This window comes from Hyaena hyaena, unplaced genomic scaffold (genome assembly GCF_003009895.1).
Source record: "Hyaena hyaena isolate Hyena2069 unplaced genomic scaffold, ASM300989v1 scaffold_211, whole genome shotgun sequence".
NCBI lineage: Eukaryota > Metazoa > Chordata > Mammalia > Carnivora > Hyaenidae > Hyaena > Hyaena hyaena.
The window spans coordinates 1,254,606-1,270,194 of record NW_024080847.1 but is presented as its reverse complement, the minus strand read 5'-3'; the positions used below and the strand labels follow the sequence as shown (position 1 = coordinate 1,270,194).

Genomic DNA, 15,589 nt, shown 5'->3' with positions numbered 1-15,589 from the left:
AGGGGGTGTGTGGGAGCGGTGGGGGGGGGGGCTGTGGAGAGTGTGTGTGGCTGTTTGTGAGACGGAGACAGAGGAAGAGGGGATCGGGGGCGGTGGAGGCCCTGGGAGTGGGGACCGTGTGGTACGCATGGGCATGTGTGATTTTGTGACTACGGTGATGTGAGTGTGCATGTCTGCGTGACTTGATAGTGTGTCTACATCCGTGTGTCACTACGGGAGTATGACGTGCACGTGTGAGACCTTACTGCCACAAACGTGGTCATGGGTGGAATTGTGCCCTACCCACCCACAAAAAGCTATGTTGAAGTCCTACCCCCCAGCACCTCAGAATATGATCTTTTTAAAAAAATGTTTATTTATTTATTTTGAGAGAGACAGAGAGCAAGCAGAGGAGGGGCAGAGAGAGAGGGAGACAGAGAATCCCAAGCAGGCCCCGAACTGTCAGCATGGAGCTCAACATGGGGCTCGAACTTATGAACCGAGAGATCATGACCTGAGCCGAAATCAAGAGTTGACGCCTGACTGACTGAGCCCGCGCCCCCCCTCCCAGGTGCCCTTCAGAATATGATCTTATTTGGAAACACGGCTGTTTACAAGGTACTCAAGATGAGGGAGAGCCGGGACAGTACTGTTGGTACCCAATGCAATGAGACTAGGGTCCGAGGAAAAAGATGTCCATGTGAAGACGGAGGCAGAGATTGCATAATCATTGATCATAAGGTTCTGTTGTTTCAGCCCAGCCCCTCCATGTGTGGTACTTTGTCACAGCATCTCTCGGGAACTAATACTGGAGTATAAGAGCATGTGCATGCACTTGGGAGCAGGTAAATAGGTGTGGGAAACCACAGGAATGTGTATGTGAGATCCTGGCAGCGAACATGGGTGTGGGTGTGACTACCTGACTATGGGAATGTGTAAATAGGATGGGAGACCAGGGAACATGCACATGTGCATGTGTGTCTGTCCGTACCAGTACACGTACACTCAGGATCCACTTACCATCATCCTGAAAAGGAAGCCAGCATCCATCCTTCACTTCTGGCTGCTTCTGCACACCCCCAGAACGCTTCCCTGACCTTGGGCGGTCAAGGTCAGGTCAGCCCTGGAGGTGGGCTGAGATGATCTTGCTGAGAGCTGCCCGCAGCCTGCCTCCCACCTTGGGGTCAACCCGCCATCAAGGTTGAAACCCCACCCATGCATGGAGAACCCGGAGTGTTCACCAGATTCCTTGTTTGTGGCCCCCGGACATTTCTGCCCAAAGCCTGACTTCTCTGTAGCTCAGGGCTCCCGAGCTGGTGTCGCCTGCTTTCCCTGGGGCCTTGCGTGGGGCCTTATGAGGGAGACCGGCCTAAACTCAGAGATTCTTAAAACAGAACCGTGTCCCTGAACACCTGTGTTGATCAGGCCCATCCCAGGGGACCACTGAATGTCACAGAGCCACCTGAATACCCAGTCTCCTGGGCCATGTCCAGACCAGCCTTGTCCTCCTGCTGGCCAGCCTCTGTCCCCCGACCAGACAAGGGGTGGGGGGGTACCACAACTGTTCAATCATTCACTCGACACAGCACATGTCCCTAGAGCCTGTCTTCAAATCCCCTAAGGTGTCCCAGAGAGGCCTTGCTGCAAAGCTACAGACTAGCCAATTAGGGAACTGAGACTTAGTTTCCCCACACCACCCTTGCCCTGCCTATTTAACAGGAATGGTGTCAGGTTTAGGGGGCCTCGTGGACATGAACTTGTCTTACAAAGAAGTGCCTTATAAAATGCTCCATGGCCTACCTCTGAGAACGACACATCACTAAGGTAGCCCCACATGTGAAGACCTGTGGTATCAATATCTCCACCATCAGGGAGGTTTTCTGTCTCCTTTTACAGCTTGCCACAGTCTCTTCCCTTAGCTTCTTCATGGTTTGATTTAATTCAGGGGTCTGCAAACTGTGGCCCCCAAGCCAAACCCTGCCTATTTCTGTACGGTCTGTGAATGATGAATGACTTTTATAGACGAACATTTGCCATCACTTTTATGATAGGGAGCATTACCTTTGAATTCCAATCAAACAAAACATTACGCTTCTCCTCCCCCTAAAACCCATTCTTCTCATTGGCAGATATGAGCTGCAAAAAATGTACTCAGTTATTACTGTAATTGTGATCCCGTCAATAAAAATTTTGTGAAAGTTTGTTTTCTTTCTTGTTATAGGAGTCCCACGTAACATCCTTGATTCTGCCTCTTGGTCCACAAAGCCTGAAATATTTACTATCTGGCCTGTTACAGAAATCATTTGCTGGTCTCTGCCTCCACTACTGAACTCTGCCATTCCAGAAACAAGTTGGCCATAGTTTGCCAATCCCCAAATAGAACACTCTAAGCCCTTGGCCATTTTGATTGGTTTGGAGCGAGGCAAGTAAATTCCTAGACAGGTCCCGACAAGCCAACGTTTGCTTGAACGGTTCACCGGCCTGGACTGGGCAGGATGTGAGTCTAAAGCTGATGGGACTCCCTCCAAGGACTCTGAGAACAAAGCCCACCCAGGGAAAGGCAGAGCTAAACAATGTACAGAACCCGATGGCATGGGTGGAAGCCCCTGGACCAGACATCACCTGCAGCGAGCCCTCCTCCTTGATTTCTTGGTTATGCGGGCCAATCAATTCCCATTGTTATTTGAGCTTATTTGAAGTGAGTTTTCTGACGCTTGCATGGATACAAGAGTATAAGAGTGTCTAATCTAGCGCGGGGCATTCAAGGAAAACTTCCAAGAGGAGGTGTCGTCTAAGCTGTGTCTTAGAGTCAGCCAGGAGAGCAGAAAGAAAAACGCTATTCCAAGCAGGGAGCACAACAGAAGAAAGAGCAGGTCCCAAGTGGCAGAGCTGGGAGCGGCCAGGGATGGAATCAGAGGCTTAAGAAAGGAAACTTGTGCACCAGGCCAAGGTGCTCGAATTTAGCTCCTTGGAGATGGAATTTTTTTAATGTTTATTTATTTTTGAGAGAGCGTGCAAGCAGGGGAGAGACAGAGAGAGGGGGAGACAGGAGGATCTGAAGCAGGCTCTGCACTGAAGCCTGACATGGGGGCCCAGGGCTTGAACTCACAACTACCATATGATCAGACCTGAGCCGAAGTCACATGCTTATTAACTGCTTAATGGAGTGAGCCACCCAGGTGTCCCACGGAGATGGACATGACAGGCTCAGGTCGGCACTTAGGACTGAACTTTTGACCAATGATACAGGGAGGTATAGGAAGGGGATGAGGTTGGAAGTGGGGAGGCACTTAGGAGGCTACTGGAAGACCCCAGGGAGAAGATGATGAGGGTCCAGACCCGCGGGAGTGGGGATGGAGAAGAGGGAATGACCCTGAGAATGTTCTGGAAGTCACATCCAGAAGACTTGGTGACTGTTGGATGTGAAAATGAAGGGATAGGGAGAATCAAGGGGTGACGCCCGGTTTCTAGAGGGATGGGGTAGATCAGGATGCCACCACTGAGGAGAAAATGCAAAAGTGGGGTGTGTTTTGGGACGCAGATGATGATTTAGGTCTGGGATATGTGGAATAGGCCATCACTGGAGGCTCACAGTCATGGAGGTGAGAGTGAGGTCCAGGATTGGGTTAGTACTTGGAGCCACCAACCTGGATTTGGTTAAAACCACGAGAGTGAGTGGGATTGCCCAAGAGGACATGCAGCTTGACAAGCGCAGCGGGTCAAGGCTAAGGCCTTGAAAATACCAAGCATTTGGGGGGCGGGGCGGGGAGGCAGTGGGAGATGACACGCACAAAGGCACATGGAAAGGGAAAGTCAAGGAGGAGAACAGAGAGCAGAGTGTGCCAGGCGCTGGCACCCAGCCCCCTGTCTGTGGGCACATACCTCTAGATGGACAAGCTGCTCACTGCCAATACCTGCTCTTTGCCAGAGGGTTTTTTCTGGCCATGGAAACACCCCTGGCCCCAGCTCAGGGCAAGCTGGGAGTGCTGGAGAGCTAACATGCCCTGAAGCAGCCCTGAGCCAACGGCAAAGGGGGGGACTAGGAGATAAATACCCCAGCTGTCTTGCCCTGTGGTATGGACAACTTGAGGCATATCTCACAGATCTTTCTGAGTTCCCGGCCAGTGCATGGGAACACTCCCTCGATTGCCTTCCTGGCCTTCCTTCTCACCTACCCACTCCTCGACAGGCTTTTCCTGGGACCGCTTCCCAAACAGACTACTCGTGCTTGAATCTTTGTCTCGGTGTCCGCTTCTGGGAGATTCTAAACTTGCCATGAAAAACCAAACAAGTAGAAACTTTCAAGACGCTCCCTCCAGGTATCTTTTGCCTGGAGGGAATGGGGTCATCACTGCACTGCACTGCACCGAGCTCACCTCCACACTCATAAAGAAGCAGGCACATTATTGTCGCCCTGATCCCGAGGTTCTCAGCGGAAGCTTTCCTGTCCTGAGGGTGAGTAAACTTCACTGTCAAAAAATCCTTTCTGGGGCACCTGGGTGGCTCAGTTGGTTGAGCAGCTGACTCTTGGTTTCGGCTCAGGTCGTGGCCTTGGGTGGTTCATGGTTGGAGCCCCAAGTTGGGCTCTGCCTCCGACAGTGCGGAGCCTGCTTGGGATTCTCTCTCTCTCCCTCGCTTTCTGCCCTCCCTCACTCGTTCTCTCTTTCTCTCACAATAAAGTTAAAAAAATCCTTCTCCTACCTCCTCACCTCAGCCCCTCCTGTGTGCAGGGAAGTGTGGTCACATTCCCTTGAATACTGCAGAGGCTTAGTAAGGACTTCCTCAGCCTGAGCACCCTCTCCTTGGACCCCCGGCTCAGCCCTCTCCTTTTCCAGCCCTCTGGCACTTTCTTCCGTCCGTCACATGTCCAGGCTGGCAGGTTCTCTTTCTGTCTGGGATCCGGGGACTGGCTCTGACTGCCAGCAGTGGCCCACAGAGGAGGCAGAGAAGGCTGGGTGTCCTGGAAACACTCCCCACTTCCACCTCTTATCTCTCAAGGTGAGAAACGAAGGAGAACAGCCTTGAACCACACTTCTGGGGGCAGGGAGGAAGGGCCCTCAAGAAGCCATATGGTAGAGCCACAAAGTGGACGCTTGATGTGTACCAAGCCAGGGTGTGGACACAGCCACTTGGCGTCTGTAATTGTGGAACCGTGCCTGAGCTTCACTGAGCTGTGGTCTTATCACTTGTAGAGTGAGGTTAATAACAGTACCCACCTCAGTGTAAATTGGTGCAGTGCAGAAACCAGTATGGAGGTTCCTCAAGAAATGAAAATAGAAGGACCCTATGAACCAATCAGTGCGCTCCTGGATATTTACCCAAAGAAAATGAAAACACTAATTTGAAAAGATACACGCACCCTATGTTTATTGTGACATTGTTTATTTACAATAGATGAGATACGGAAGTGACCTGTGTCCACCAATAGGCAAATGGATAAGGCAGAAGGTGCGTGTGTGTGCGCGCGCGCGTGCACACACACAGGAATATTACTCAGTCATAAAAAAGAATGAGATCTCTCCATCTGCAACACGGATAGACTGGGGGTATTATGGTAAGTGACATGGGTCAGACAAAGACAAATACCATATGATTTCATTTACGTGTGGAATCGAAAAAACAAAACACATGAGCAAACGAACAAGGAAAACAGAAACAGACCCCTGTATACAGAGAGCAAATGCTAGTTGCCACCGAGAGGAGGGGAGAGAGTGTGGGGATGGGCCAAATGGGGTGAAGGGGAGCGGGAAGTATAGGCTTCCAGTCATGGAATGAAGAGGTCACAGGGACGAAAGATACAACATAGGGAAGATAGTGGAGCGTATTGTCACAGTGTCACATGGTGACGGATGGCAGCTGCGCTTGAGAGCATAGCATAATACACAGACTATGCAATCACTGTATTGTACACCTGAGACTGATGTAACGTGTCAACTAGACTTCAATTCTTTAATATGAGGGGGCAAAAGTGGCCCTTACGTGTGAAAGATGCATAACACTACGCCCAATGAAGGAAATGCAAATTTAAAGTTTTTTTTTTTGAGAGCCAGCGAGCAAGTGGGGGAGGGGCAGAGAGAGAGAGAGAATCCCACGCAGGTTCCACACTGTTCGAGCCTGACTCAGGGCTCGAACCCATGAACCATGAAGTCATGACCTGAGCCAAAACCAAGAGTTGGACACTTAGCCGACTGAGCCACCCAGGTGCCCGTGGAAATGCAGATTAAAAAAAAATAACAGTCCTCACCTGACGTAGGGTGGGTTCTGCCAGAAGTAGGTCCTGAGACAACTATTCCAGGAAACGTGGCTGGTTTAGGAGGTGAACACCAGTAGAGAAGTGAAGACGTAAGGCAAGGGAGGGAAGGAAGGGGATGAAGGGTGGGGGGTGGGGCTTTCCCAGAGTGGTTGATGCATCGGCACTTCTGGCCTCCCACACAGTGGTAAAGTGGATTCTGAGGCCCAGAAGGGCGCCTCAGGCAAGGACAGGCAGGTGCTGGTGACTGAAAGTCTTAGGAGTATAAGAGGTCAGGGGGAAGGCATTGGAATGGGGCACCAACAGCATCTGTGAGCTGTTAGGAGGTGCAATGAGGTCACACACGAAGAAGGCTTAACACAGTGCCTGATGCACACACGATTCATCTCTAATTGAGATCCAGCCTTCTGATGCCTGCCTCCAGAGGCTTCCTGCTGCTTAGTGACCATGAGGGAGGTCTTGGGGACTAGAGGGCCAGGGGTCAAGAGAAGAAGGGACTGGAGGAGAGAAGGCCAGAAAGAAGAGAGGGTGCAAAAGAGCCAGGAAGGAGGCAGGCCCTGGAGCCCAGGCCTGGCCTGGAATGTGATTCGGAACACAACATGAAAGCTGCAGGAAAATGTGTGAGCTCCACTCCGTGGGTCCAGCCGGACCCACATACACACAATAAGGAATGTGTAACACCTCTCTCTTATCTCTCCTTATATCCACGCTACATCTGATGCCTCTGTCATTTGGGACACTGCCTTCTAAGACAGAGAGAAGGAGAGAGAGAAAAAGGGAAAGAAAGAAGGAAAGGAAGAGAGAGGGAGGAAGGAAGAAAGAGAGAGGAGGGAGGGAGAGAGGATGAAAGGGAGAAAAGAAAGAAAGAAAGAAAAAAGAAAGAAAGAAAGAAAGAAAGAAAGAAAGAAAGAAAGAAAGAAGGAAGGAAGAGAGAGAGAAAGAGGGGGGGAGGAAGATGGAGAGAGGATGAAAGGGAGAAAAGAAAGAAAGAAAGAAAGAAAGAAAGAAAGAAAGAAAGAAAGAAAGAAAGAAGGAAGAGAGAGAGAAAGAGAGTGGGGGGAGGAAGAGAGAGGGAGAGGGAGAGAGAAAGAGAGGAAGGAAGGAAGGAAGCAAGCAAGCAAGCAAGGAAGGAAGGAAAAGGGGAAGAAAGGAAGAATCCACATGAGGACCACTGTGGGGATCAGAGATAATATCAGCAACATATCAGAAGTGCCCAGTATATTGGGGCACCTGGGTGGCTCAGTTGGTTAAGTATACAACTTCAGCTCAGGTCATGTTCTTGCTGTTCATGAGTTTGAGCCCCGAATTGGGCTCTATGCTGACAGCTCAGAGCCTGGAGCCTACTTCAGATTCTGTCTCTCTCTCTCTGCCTCTGCCCCGCTCTCTCTCTCTCCCCCTCCTCTCTCAAAAATAAACATTAAATTTTTTTTAAAAAATTAAAAAAAGAAGAAGGGCCTGGCATATAATAGATGCTTCATAGATGATAGCCATTTCCAGTGTGAGGCTACCTTGGCTTTGACTTTCCTCCTTTACATCCCATCTCACCCTCCAGCGCCAGTGGCTGAGACCCCAAACCCTAGGCTTTCAAGGTTCCCCCTGGGAAGGAATGCTTCCCTTGCTCAGCACAGAGTTCTGAAGGCGTCCTCATGGGCAGGCAGTAGGGGAGCAGGCAGAAGTGTAGAGAAGAATGGCAGCAAAGTTTTCTGGGAGAAGGGGTGCCTCTGAGGGTGTGAGAGTGCCACCTTGACCTACCCCAGCTCCCTTGACCTCCAGCCGTGTCCCTCCATCAGTGAAGATGCATTTCCTGCCCACATTCTATGACCAACCCCCCGCTGATACCTTCAGGGCACCAACTTGCTCTGAGGTGTGTCAGGCTCTAAAGTATCAAATCATAATAAAATCCAATCAACAAGCATTGGCTGTGCGCGTACCATGTAAAACACACTGTGCTGGGCGCAACAGGAAATTCCAAAATGACTAGAATTGTAAGCTGCTGACCTCAAGTTTGTTATGTAGTTGGAGAGATGAGGCATAAATGATTAAACAGTTAACAAACAACAGAATGTGTTAAAAGTTCCTAGGTGCTTATTAAATAAAAGTTAGCCAACAAGGTATTGTCACAGGAGTGCAAGAGAGGGAAGGAGGTGCAAGCCGGCCAGGTAATCAAGGAATAATGACCCGCTCCAATCTACCCAGTGCTGATACCGAGGAGCCCACGTGACTTACACTAGTCCTCTCCACCTCTCTCTGCCTGACCCTCATTTCTCTCTCCATTCTGCCGCTGAAGAAACCCAGTAAGTCCCCCTTGCTATGGGATTCCAGGCTAGAAAGGGACGGAATTGAGATTAACACCCAAGCGTCTTCACAAGGAAGGAAATCGAGGGGCAGCTCCCGAAGGATGAAGGGAGAAGGGGCTCTTTCCTGGCCTTGTCACAAGGCACACCCCTTCTCCCAGGAATGGCTGGGTGCCATGCACAGGAGAGGGGAAGGGCAACGGGTGTGCTCTCCCGGCCCCTCCTTGTATGTGACCTGCCCTATCCCTCCATGGAAATCTCTCCCCAGAGAAGTCTCACTTGACCCAAAGACGCCGTGTTCTAATTGATGGAAAACTGTCCACTGCTTATCAAGTTATTGTTCATTTCCTGATCCGTAATGACTGATTTTCCACCAGTTAGTCTAGAGTCACATGCTCGCCACCCTATGGACAAGGCCCAAGTCTCTGAGTCCCTCAAAGTGACTGCAAGGGGCCCTGTAAATATTTCTCAAGGCCCAAGCATCCAACCAGCCTGGCCCCAAGCAGAGCAACTGGGTCCCGCCCCCATTCCTGAGTCCCCGCCACCTCATAGCCCCTTGGGACGGCTCCCCACACAGTGCATGGTCCTCTACTCAGGGCAATATGGTAAACTGATAAAGCTTCCCCCCTCCCCAGAGTTAGGAGCCTCCCTTAATGGGGGGGCGGTGTATCTAGAGAGTGTCTTGAGGGTTCCTGGCACAGTTCATTAAGATATCAACCCTTAATGAAATATTTTTTGTTTAAATCATCATTTATCTTGGGGAACAGGGGCCTGTGTAAAGGAAAAGGCTTCCCCCTTCCATCCCTCCCCCACCTCCACCCAGCACAGACCCCGGGGTCTTTCTGAGTCAGAAAGACTGGGAAGCCGGGTGGGGAGGAGCAGCTGGGAAATAAGGAGGGGAGAAGACTCCAGAATGGAGGAACCACAGGCGGAAAGGGGGACCACTTGATAGAGCTGGAGGCCGAGGAGGAGAGGGAAACGGGTGGGATGGGGGAGGGGAGGTGGACACAGAAGGAAGCCCACTGCAGTGTGACCACAATGGCCAAAGGTCGGTAACAACTCCACCGTCCATCACTGGGAGGCTGGGCAAAGAAACCAGCGCACGCTGCTAGAGTGGAATGCTCTCCACCAGCCTTTTCAATGATTGACCTAGAGATATATGTAGCAAACCTAAATGAATCTCCCCAGAATGGAGTTCAGTAATAAACACCCAGAACAAAAAGCAAAAGCAAGGAGCAGAAAGATACCTTCCGTTTAAAATTTCAAGATGCCCAAGCGACACTACGTGATGAATAGTGTAAAACTTAAGTTGGGAGGGCTCCCCCCACCCGCAAGAACCTGGCTACCTCTGGCAAGGGAAGGGTGGAGAAGAGTCAAAGGGAGACAGAGAGGTCCTCCACTATGTCAGCAACAATGCTGAAGCTTTTTAGTTGAAGCACAAAGAAAGGCACACAAACCAGAAATATACATCAGCTCAATTACTTTTCACGAAGTGAACAGCCCCTTGCAACCAACTCCCAAATTCAAAAACCCCAGAACGAGGGCGCCTGAATGGCTCAGTCAGTGGAGCCTCCGACTCTTGATTTTGGCTCAGACCATGATCTCACGGTTTGTGGGTTTGAGCCCCGCATCAGGCTCTGTGCTGACAGCTCAGAGCCTGGGGCCTGCTTCGGATTCTGTGTCTCCCTGTCTCTCTGCCCTCCCCCACTCACATTCTCTCTCTCAAAATAAATAAATAACATTAAAAAAGAAACAAACCTTAGAACATGCCCATGCCCAGGCCACCTCCCACCTCAGAACCCCTCGTCCCCTTTCCTGGTCATGCCCCCTCTCTGCTGAGTTCTGCTGCCATCAATCCGACCACTTTTTGAATTTCAGATCAACAGAATCGCATTGGGTGCTTTCTCTTATGTCTTGTTCTTATGTGCCACGTTCTGCATGTGAGATTCCTCCCCGTTGCTGTGCATGGCGACGGGTTGTTCATTCTCATGGCCAAGTACTCGCCCGTGTAGAATACCCTGATATGTCCACTGCTGATGGCTGTTGTGCCTAGTGCTGCTGAGTACATCCTAGCGTATGTTTTTTGGCAAACACATATATGTATACATTTTAGGAATGGAGTTGCCGTGTCAGGCTGGAAAGCTAATTCCTCAATAAGGCTGTGGGGGGAAAAAGGTAGGACCAGTCAGTCAGATGAACGGAAACATCAAGTATCTGCGCCTAGATGTGTTGGGACTCTGGGATTAACGAGACGACTATTTTTGGACACATACCCACTACCACGCCAGAGCAGCGGGCCTGGTATAAGGAATGAGCTCAGCCACTGGCCCACTTCATCCCCACAAACAGGGAGGCAACGGACCCTGGGGAGGAGCCTCTGCTTGGGAGCAAACCCCTGCTGCAACACCTCCCAGCTGTGTGACCTGGGGCAAGTTGCTTAACCTCTCTGAACTTTCAAGTTCCTCACTTATAAAATGAGAAGAGCCAGGGCACCTGGGTGGCTCAGTAGGTTAAGCGTCCAACTTCGGCTCAGGTCATGATCTCACAGCTCCTGGGTTTGAGCCCCACATCTAGCTCTGTGCTGACAGCTCAGAGCCTGGAGCCTGTTTCAGATTCTGTGTCTCCCTCTCTCTCTGACCCTCCCCTGCTCACACTCTCTCTCTCTCTCAGAAATCAATAAAACATTAAAAAAATTAAAATAAAATAAAATAAAATAAAATGAGAAGAGCCACCATGTCTGGGGTGATAAAGCTCTAAGGCACGTGAGTCAAGTGGATGGCACGCAGCCAGCATTTAGTAAGTATCAACGGCTGTTGTATAAATGATTTGCATTTTTGTGAGGTCAGTATTCCTGCATTTTGAGGTGGGGAAACTGGGACTTACAAAGGGCAAAGGGAGCACTAATGGAAAGCTGGATGATTTACCCATGCTCTTTCCTGCCCACCACCCAAGGAGCCATTCTCCCCGGGTTGCGGATGAGGAAACTAACGCCCAGACAGCACGTAACTTACCCAGGTTACACTGCTGGCCAAGACAGAGGCTGAAGTTCAACTCAAGGCCACCTCACAGCAGCCCAATCTGAAGTAGGCTCCAGGCTCTGAGTGGTCAGCATAGAGCCTGACGCGGGGCTCGAACCCAGGAACCCTGAGATCATGACCTGAGCCGAAGTCGCTGACTGAGCCACCCAGGCGCTCTTTTGAACCTTCTCTCAGAGCTCTTGTACCAGAAGGAGGGGCTTTGAACTGGCTGCTTTGATTTCAGGGTGCTTATTCTGTTGCTTTCTCGGGTGAGGCCTGGCCTTCCTTACCAAAATGCCCTTTAGGTGAGGATAAGTCAGGGTCTTTTGCTTCTCTCGTGTTGCCCACTGTGACTCCCGGGCTGCTGGAAACTGAGCTGGCCTGGAGATGACCGGTAACCTGGAATAAAAACTGAAGCATTCACCAGGGAACTCCATTCGGCAAGGGAGCCCATGCTGGAGGCATGGAGGGCTGCGGCAAGAAAGCCATGGGGAAAGGACTCGGTGGGGCTGAGAGGCAGCCAGAACAGAGGTGGAAGAGCCCACCCCACCTCCCCCCTGCAAAAGTCCCGTCTCTTCTACTGAAAGTCCCAAGGTTTCAAGTCCCAAGTGGGGTCCCAAGCCACCCCACTCCAAGCCTCTGCGGAAAGGATGTGAAGGAGGCCTGAGGGGCACAGCCAATGGCCCGGCTGGGCTTGCACAAGGGCCTGCCAACCCCAGGCCAGGCCCAGACCCGTCCACCCAGCCTGACTCCCCATGTAAGCTAAATTGGATCCTGTTATCAAGAACCTCCTTCCTCCCACACTGCCCTCCTTCTCAGGTAAGCCCCAAGCAGTACGGCTTTAGAGGGCTGCGTGAGGGTCTTTCCTGTCCTCACCAAAGCAGTGCTGGTTGGAATCCTGCTTCACCACTCACGGGCTCCATAAGCCTGGGCAAGTGACTCCATCTTTCTGCACCTCAGCCTTCTCCTCTGTACAATGGGCATGCTGGTATTATCCACCTCATCGGGTTATGGAGAAGATGAAATGTCTCCTGCCTAGCCTGTGGCAGGACTCGAACATTAGCCATTATTCTTACAGCTGCGGCCCTGGCTGCACTTGGATGGGCGCTGTGGAGCCGCATGAATGACGCTTAGAATCCTCCTCCCCACAGTCTCGCACCTAGATACCTGAATGGCTCCAGCTGGACGGGCACCGCTAACCTTACAACTACTTCTGACGATTTGTAACCCACAGAAAAGGGATGGAATAATTGAAGAACAACCCAAAAGGGAGCCTCCTCTCCTGAGATCCTTTTCTTCCAAGCCCCATTGGAAAGACCTCTTCCGAGGAATCCTTCGCTCCCCAGGCCACAGGGCTAACTCACCCTCAGCACCCCCAGCTCACATTCCACGGGGCCATCAATCTCCACCTGGCTCCTGCGATTTGGGCCAGGAAAGCCTTCCAGAGCCAGTCTTCCCGCCCTCCTCCCACAGCAGGACCCTCCCTTGCTCATGGGCACTCCTTGAAGATCTCTGGGGCGTCCTTCACCTCTCCCCACGCGCAACACAGAGACAGACAAGAGATGTTGGGGGGTGGAAGATTTATTCAGATTTCCACGGGTCTCTGAGCGGGGCGGCTGCCAGCAGCAAACCCTTCTGCGTTGGAATTCGGGCCTTTCCCCATCTGGACTCCCCCCACCCCATCCCTGCCCCCACCCCAACCCCACCCCACGCCACTGGCACCACCACTGTCCCTCCAATCCCCCACCCTTCCAGCCAGCCCCCACCCCCACCCCAAGGCAAAGACACTGAGCTTCGTCTGTAATCGAATTTGTCCAGATAACTGCCTTGACTTTGCACCTCGCTTCGCCCGGCCCGCGTGTATCCGGCTTTGGGCCCCTTCTTCACCGGTTCGCAGAGCACTTTCTGGGAAATTCCCCTTCCGGAAAGGGAGTCAGCGCTCGCCCGGGGTGAGCGTTCACAAACCCCAGGAGGAGCCTCCCCACCTCCCCCACCCCCGGTTCAGAAAGCTCACCTCCAGCCCCCACGCAGTGGCGAGCAGAAGGGAGGCCAGGAAGGACCCGGGCCGGACACCGGCCCCGGGCTCCGAGCCCCCGGCCACTCCCCGCGCCGAGCGCAGCCCGCCGGGAACCAATGAACCGTGTGGGAGCAGGGCTCGGCCGTACCTCCAGACTCCAGGGAAAACCTGGGGTTTGCAAAGCGCGCCACAGGATTGGCGAGGGCAGGGAGGATCCCTGGGGTCTCTCCACCTCCCGCCTTCCTCAGGTCCGCAGCCCCGTGTCTTCTCCCCAAGTCCCCACTTTCCGTCCCCTAAAGTTCGGTCCACGTGGTGTTCTCTCGCCCGCCGAGGCGGCCTGGCCGGGTGAAAGCGGCTGCACCTGCTTTAGGCGAATTATGGTAGCGCTAGAAGTTGGTCTCCCCTCCCTCCGCCGCTCGCTCGCTCGCTCCCTCCTCCCCGGCTCTCCGCGCGCTCCCTCCTTCCCCCTCCACCCCGCGTCCCCCGCCCCCTCCCGCCCCGCCCGCGCGCCGCCCGCTCGCAGCCACTCGCAGCCCGGGCTCAGTCGCAGCCCCTCGGAGTCCGGAGCCGGCCGCCCCTGCGGACCGGACAGCGCGGCCGGCGGCCGGGACGGAGCCCCCAGCCCGCGAGGAGGGCGCGGCGCAGGCGGCGGCGGCGCGGCGGGGAGGAGCCCGGGCCGGAACCAGGGTTGGGCCGGGGGCGGGGACGCCGGGGTCCCGGAGCCCCGGAGCCGGAGCGAGCGAGCGAGCGTCGCGGGAGGACCGAGAAGGAGGAGCACCTCCGGAGCGAGCCGAGCTGCCCACAAAGTGCGATGCCCCGGCGGGGCTGAGGCGCGCGGCGGCCGGCGCGGCGCGGAGGGAGGACGCCCGAGAGCTGCGCGGCGCCGGGCGGCGCGGAGGGGCAGCCCCAGCGGGCGGCGGCGGGCCCGGGCTGCGACCCGAGCGAGCCCCATGCCCCGCGCGGGCTGACGGGCCGGAGCCCGCACGGAGCGGCCGGGCCGGACAGGTAGGTGGCGGGCCGAGCCCGGGGACGCGGGTGGGGGCTGGGCCGGCGACCAGACCAACTCCCTAGCTCGCGCACTCTCTCCCCGCTCACTGGCTCACTTTGTGTTTGCAAACTGCCCGCCGGAGACGCGCCGGGCGCCGGGAGGAGCCGGGCCCAGGCCGGCGCACTTTGTTCCAGCCGGGGCCGGCTGCGGCGCCCTGACCCCGCGCCGCCACCACACCCCGCCCCCGGCCTGGGCCCCCGCGGCCCAGAGCCGCCTTGGGAACAGGTGGGGGCTGCGGCGCGGTGGCGGGAGGTGGGGGCAGCCGGAGGACGGCTGGGTGTGGGGGGGTGCTGGCTGGAAAGGCTACTGAGGCCCGCCCTTCCCCCCAGAATCTGGGCCCCGCCCCCTCCCGGCCTGGCCGATGGCAGTGGGGTGTAAGGGGGCGCGACCCCCCCACCCCCGTCCCCCGCCCGAGTCAAACAAAGAGTACTTCCCGGCCCGGACTTTCCAGAGCTGGGGAGGGAAGTGGTAGCGCCAGCTCCCCTCAACCCCAGTCTGTCCAGGACTCCCCGAGACGCGCCCGGAGACAGATGGAGGGGGGGTGGACCTCGGTGGCACCCGCCGCGTCTCCTCGAGTGAGAGGCAGACTTGTTTTGCTGGGGTCTTACCTTGGAGGTTCAGGGACCGGGCAACCCCTTTCCTCCATCGCTCGGTCGGCTCGGAGATAGAGCGGAAAACTTCTTGGGGACTTGAGAACGTCTGGAAGCGGCCCCCGTGATTTTGTGCGCCTGTGCTGGAGGGCTGGGGACGGACCCGGCAGATACCTTTATTAATCGCATTTGGGGAGAACCACCCCCACCCCCTTCCGCCCCACCATGGTGGGGAGAAAGGGAGGATGGCAGCGGGGTTCTTTCCAGGGAAGAGGGTTCCCAAGTGACCAAGCCTAAGCGGGACGACCCCAGTGTCTTTTCTGGACAACCCCCTACGGACGCCTCTCTTTGACCGGCGGTCACCCCGGCGGCGCTCTGGCCTCAAGCTCCGCAT

At 54.4% G+C, this 15,589-nt stretch overlaps 1 protein-coding gene across 7 annotated transcripts in view; it reads left to right on the top strand.

Moving 5' to 3' along the window:
- The first annotated feature begins 14,477 nt into the window (after positions 1-14,477).
- The window catches only part of FOXP4 (forkhead box P4), a 52,005-nt gene continuing 50,893 nt past the window's right edge, over positions 14,478-15,589 (top strand). For all 7 annotated transcript variants that reach the window (XM_039242686.1, XM_039242685.1, XM_039242683.1 and 4 more), the window contains exon 1: positions 14,478-14,562. The gene's annotated coding sequence lies outside the window, so the exon portion shown is untranslated. The remainder of the gene's footprint in view (positions 14,563-15,589) is intronic.